The 6,000-nt window shown below is 43.3% G+C and overlaps 1 pseudogene; it reads left to right on the top strand.

Moving 5' to 3' along the window:
• The first annotated feature begins 1,172 nt into the window (after nucleotides 1-1,172).
• The window catches only part of LOC125345695, a 72,642-nt pseudogene continuing 67,814 nt past the window's right edge, over nucleotides 1,173-6,000 (top strand).

The following is a 6,000-nucleotide window of genomic DNA, read 5'->3' as shown; positions in this document are numbered from 1 at the left end:
GCAAGGTGCCAAACCCTCAACGCCTATTTCCCTCCAATGGGAATCCCTAAGCTCAACAGCAGGGGAAAGGCAAAAGGGAAACAACAGTGCAATACTCCATTCCAGTTCTTGTGGAAAGCTGCAGCTAATATAGCCACAGCAAAACATTGCACCACGAAAGATGCCAAGGCAGAGTCCAGGAAGCAAGCAGGGCCGGGCACTGGGAGGAAGGGAGGCTGGCTGCCTCCGATGTCATCCACCACCGATGCACGCAGGCAGAGCTTCCTGTATTTCCATGGAGGAGCAGGAGGAAATCCACCACGGTCTTTGTTTTTTCCTAGAGAGAATGAGGAGAAGACATTCCTCAAGAGTGACTGCTCTTGGGTGGTTATTCTGATAAACAATACTTTAAGTTTCTAATGTAAACATAGCTGTCCTTAACTGGTCATGGGGGCTGCTCCCCCCCTTTTGTTTTAATTAACAACAGAGGAGGGGCACCAGGCTGGGAGTATGGGCGGAGGTTGTCTCTTCTGGAACTACTTCCTGCTGAAAAGGGGCGAAGTAGTCAGGGGTCCCTGATTCGTCATTTGACCTGGTACTGTCCAGTTTGGTTGGAAAAAGTCCTCATCATTTCCGAAGCCACATTTTGAAAAACCAGTTCAGCTCCAGTGGGGAGCTGAAGTGGGATGCTATGACCAGAGAAGGTCCAGGAGATGGGAGACAAGACGTGAACAGAACAGACACATGGCATGGCTTAATGGCGGCAGAGCTGGTCAGAACCTTAGCAGGCTCACAGCAAGACACCTTCAAGTCCCTGCTCAGCCTTGAGGAATTTGGCATGCCCATCACCTGGGGGATGGGTGGGCTCCACCTCCAACCAATGTTTAAGATTTAGCCAAACAAGCAGAATTTAACCGAATCTCCAACTTAGCAAACATCAACAAGAACCAAAAGCCTTTTTTGTCTCTTTTAAAGCAGATGTTAAGCAAGTAAGCCCTTTTTTCCTCTGGGCAGCCAGGGGGCTGTCTCCTCTCCACCCAATACATTCCTCAGCAATGCTTCCCAGTCTCAAAAGAGCCTTTACTGTTCCCAGGTGTCCCTTTACCACCTGGGGGGGCCTGGGGAGGAACCAGCCTTGAGAGATAGGGTCAGGTTGACCCCAAGAGGGCTTTCCTCTCCCAGGCCCACGCAAGATGGAGGGTAACCTCTGGTGGAGGGGCGATGAGGCGGCAGAGGCCGCCCGCCCCCACCCCACTCGTCCACCACGTGTCCTGGGACCGAGGTGCCTGGCTCAGGATCTGGGGGATCAGGCCAAGTCTTGTCCATGGGCCCATCAGAGTGAGGCACCGAGCCCCTCTCCTCCTGGGCAGCAGGAAGGCCACTTCCCTCCCTCCACGGAGCTCTTGCTCCCCTGCAGATCCCTCCCAGGCCCAGACGCTTTTCTCCAGGGGGCCTGGGGAAAAACAAGCCTCAAGGGCAGAGAGGACTGGAAAGGCCTCCTGAGGGAGCTCCTCTCCCAAGTCAGATCCCCTGTTTCCACTTCCTGCCCCAGCCGGTCTCATGTTTCCCACAAGAGTGGGTTAGCTTTAATCAACCACGGGACAGCATGGGTCAGCGCCTCCCAAATCTGTATGGCACGAGAATCTGAAATATCCAATCCAGTATTTTGGAATGTGAACCTCAAAACCCTGAAGGGTGGGTCGCTGCGCTGAATTTGGGATTGCCCCATGGGGGATACTCTTACCTCCATGAAGGGTTACTCGGCTCACCTACATTTTTGTGCCGCACGTTCGGGTGCCAATTATGTTGGGATTCTTGGCCCACGTACTTCCCCTGCCGGCAGGAGAAGCACTGAGTGTATCCCATGGGGTAGAGCTGAAAAGAGGTAGAAGAGCAGCGTACCACCTGCTTGCAGCCCAGAAAGGACAAGCAGGTGATCCGGGGAGAAGTCTAGCATCCAAGGATTTATTCTGGGGTTGCGTTTATAAAGCAGTAATGGTGGCAGGAAGGGGAGGGATTTGGAGCGGCTACCTAGGCACTGTTATAGGCTGGTTAGGCTGTCCATCAAGGATGACGTCATGGGACTTCCTCTAAGGGTGGATGTCATGGCCCACAGGCTGGAGAAGAGGCAGGCTGACTAGGACCGCCTCTTAAAGCTGCAAGCCAGTGCCCAACACTTTAAGAGGTGGAGCCTGGCTAGAGGAAGCAGGCCATTGATGGCATGTCTTTTAGGCTGCAGGTTGTGTAAGTCCATTCCTGTCTTTTCCTTTTAAATTTTATTGTTATTGTAAAGATGATATACAGAGAGGGTTTATAGTTATATAACAGGTAATGAATGCATTTATTTTTTAACATTGTTATCTCTTCCTTCTTTTACTCCCAGTTTTTCCTTCCAGCACCCCTCCTCCACAACTTGTATATTCATTTTCAACACAGCATCTAGTGTTGCTGCTGCATTTGTTCACTCTTTGCCCCACCATTTCTTTGCTTCCTCATACCTTCCCCCAAACGAATGGCAGAGAAAAAAAAAGAGCAATAAAAAATAAGTAAACAAACAAAACCCCAAAAGCAAAATAATAAGAACCTCTTGTTTCCAGTTCTTGGAGTTCATTTTGATAAACATCATTTTAGAGGATCATATGCACATAGCTACTGAACACTTGTGTGCCTCTCCTAAGAATATCCTCCTTTAGTTTCACTGTGTAAATGTTTAGAGTCCTGTGTAATTTATTGTGTCTAAGTATAATTTTTGTCTTTTACCATCTAGTGTGTTTACTTACAGATTTACAGTCACATTCTAGTTAGTACAAATGGGGGAAATAATACAACCTATGTTTCTTTGGATCTGACTGATTTCACTTAAAGTAATTTTTCCTAAATTTTCCTTTTTCTTACAGATGCTTTCTGATAAAAGCATAGGATTCCATTGTACATACACACATACATATATATAAATCACATTTTCTTGATCCATTCGTCTAGATTTTAGCAATGCTAAACAGTACTACAATGACCATGGTTGTACTAGTAGCTTTAGTGTAGCCTTGTTTGTGGTCTATTGGATAAATGGCAACAGGTTGGTACTGGCACAAGAATAGGATGGAAGACCAACTGAACATAATAAAAAAACCAAAAATGAACTCATAGACCTGTAGCCACCTAATATTTGATAAGGAAACAAAACCACTGGATAGAAGGAAGACAACCTCTTTAACAAATGGTGCTGCATAATTGACTATACACATGCAGAAAACTGAATCTAGAATTGTATATATCACCCTGCACCAGAATCAATTCCAACTGGATAAAAGACCTTAATGTAAGGCCAAATACATAAAAATGTTACAGGAGGGAGTAGATGAAACAGAAGGGTTCCTTGGCGCTGGTCAAGACTTCCTAAGTAAACATCCAGAATTACAACAAATCGAAGATTGCATTAATGGGATTGCGTCAAACTGAAGAGGTTTTACATGGCAAAGGATATAGCTAGCAAGATAAATAGAAAGCCCACAGAAAGGGAGATCTTTACTGGCTGTGCATCAGACAAGGGCCATAAATCAAAATTATTCTTAGAGCTCAAAAAAATTAAACTGCCCAAAAATAATTCCTCAAAGAAACAACAGCCCAACTAATAAATAGGCTAAAGACTTAAGACTTCTCAGGAGAAGGAGCAAGAGGGCCGATAGACACATGAAGAAATGTTCATTGTCTGTGGCTATCAAAGAAATGGAAATCAAAAAAACATTGAGATTCTGCCACACACCAGTTAGAATGGCCATTATCAAGAAAACTAATGATAACAGATGCTGGCAGGATGTGGCCAAAATGAACACAACTATACTGTTGGTGGGAATGTAAATGTATTCCACCACTCTGAAAAGCAATATGAAGGTTCCACAGTAGACTAAATATAGAGCTTCCATATGACCCAGCAATTCCACTCCTGGGAATTTATCCAATAGACCACAAACAAGACCGTGTTAAAGCTACCAGCATAACCATATTCATTGCAGCATTGTATCCTATAGCGAAAATTTAGAATCAACCCAGATGCCCCTTAGTGAATGAATGGATCAGGAAAATGTGGTTTATATACACAATGAGATTCTATACTTTCATTAGAAAGAATGATATTGCACGATTTGTAAAGAAATGCAAAAAATATTTTAAGTGAAGTCAGCCATATCCAAAGACGCATAGGTTGTATGTTTTCTCTCATTTGTAGTAAATAGAATGTGACTATAAATCTACAAGAAAGCACACTAGATGGTAAAAGACAGAAACTACACTAAGATATGATAAATTACACTATAAACATTCACACTGTGAGACCAAAGGAGGATATTCTTTTTTTTTTTTAATTTTTATTATCAAACTGATGTACAGAGAGGTTACAGTTTCATACGTTAGGCACTGGATACACTTATTGTACTGTTTGTTACCTTGTCCCTTCCCCCCCTCCCTCCTCCCACTTTCCCTTTCCACCCCTGAAGTGTTCAGTTCACTTACACCAAACAGTTTTGCAAGTATTGCTTTTGTAGTTGTTTGTCTTTTTTTACCCTGTGTCTCTCAATTTTGGTATTCCCTTTCAATTTCCTACTTCTAATACCAGTATACACGGTTTCCAATATACTCAGATAAGATTACAGAGATAGTGTAGGTACAACCACTGGAAGGTGATACAAGAACATCATCAATAATAGAAGCTACAGATACAGATGGGACGTTGAAAGTAGTTACAACTGTGATATAACAATCGTTTCCATAACATGGAGTTCATTTCACTTAGCATCATCTTATGTGATCATAAGGGTATAGCTATTGGGCTCTTGTGATCCTCTGCTGTGACTAGCCTAAACCTGTGCTAATTATTCCCTGTGAGGAAGACCATAGAGTCCATGTTTCTTTGGGTCTGGCTCACTTCACTTAGTATAATTTTTTCCAAGTCCTTCCATTTCCTTACAAATGGGACAATGTCATTCTTTCTGATAGAAACATAAATTCCATTGTGTATATGTACCACATTTTCCTGATCCATTCGTCTATGGAGGGGCATCTGGGTTGGTTCCAGATTCTAGCTATGACAAATTGTGCTGCGATGAACATTGTTGTGCTCGTGGCATTACTGTGATTTTGTTTGTGGTCTTTTGGATACATACCCAAAAGTGGGGCTGCTGGGTCATAGGGGAGTTCTATATTTAGCCTTCTGAGGAATCTCCATACTGCTTGCCAGAGTGGCTGAACCAGTTTACATTCCCACCAACAATGAAGTAGGGTTCCCTTTGGCCACATCCCCTCCAACAATTGTTATTGTTAGTTTTCTTGATATATGACATTCTTACTGGGGTGAGATGGAATCTCAATGTTGTTTTGATTTGCATTTCCTTTATGGCCAGTGATGTAGAGCACTTTTTCATATGTCTCTTGGCCATTCTCATTTCCTCATCAGAGAAGTCTCTTTGTAAGTCTTTAGCCCACTTGATGAGGGGGCTATTGGTTCTTTGCGGTTTTGTTTTGGAAGAAGGTAATTTTTTTAGCTCTGCATATATTTTAGAGATGAGGCCTTTGTCCGTTGAATGGCCAGTAAAGATCTTCTCCCAGTCTGTGGGCTTTCTGTTTATCTTGTGAGCTATGTCCTTTGCCGTGCAGAAGCTCTGCAGTTTGATGCAGTCCCATTTGTCCAACCTTTCTTTGATTTGTAGCATTTCTGGGTCATTGTTAAGGAAGTTCCGTCCTGCGCCAAGGAGCCCAAGTGTTTCTCCTACTTCTTCCTTTAGTGTTTTCAGGGTGTCTGTTTTGATTTCGAGGTCTTTAATGCATTTGAAATTGATTTTAGTGCAGGGTGATATATAAGGATCTAGTTTTAGTTTGTTGCATGTGTTGAGCCAGTTTTGACAGCACCATTTGTTAAAGAGGCTATCTTTCTTCCAAACTATTGTTTTAGCTCCTTTATCAAAGATTAAGTAGGCATAGTTCTGTGGGTTCATTTCCTGGTCTTCAATTCTGTTCCATTGGTCTTCA

This window comes from Perognathus longimembris, chromosome 2 (assembly GCF_023159225.1).
Source record: "Perognathus longimembris pacificus isolate PPM17 chromosome 2, ASM2315922v1, whole genome shotgun sequence".
Classification (NCBI taxonomy): domain Eukaryota; kingdom Metazoa; phylum Chordata; class Mammalia; order Rodentia; family Heteromyidae; genus Perognathus; species Perognathus longimembris.
This window is presented reverse-complemented; position numbering and strand designations above follow the sequence as displayed.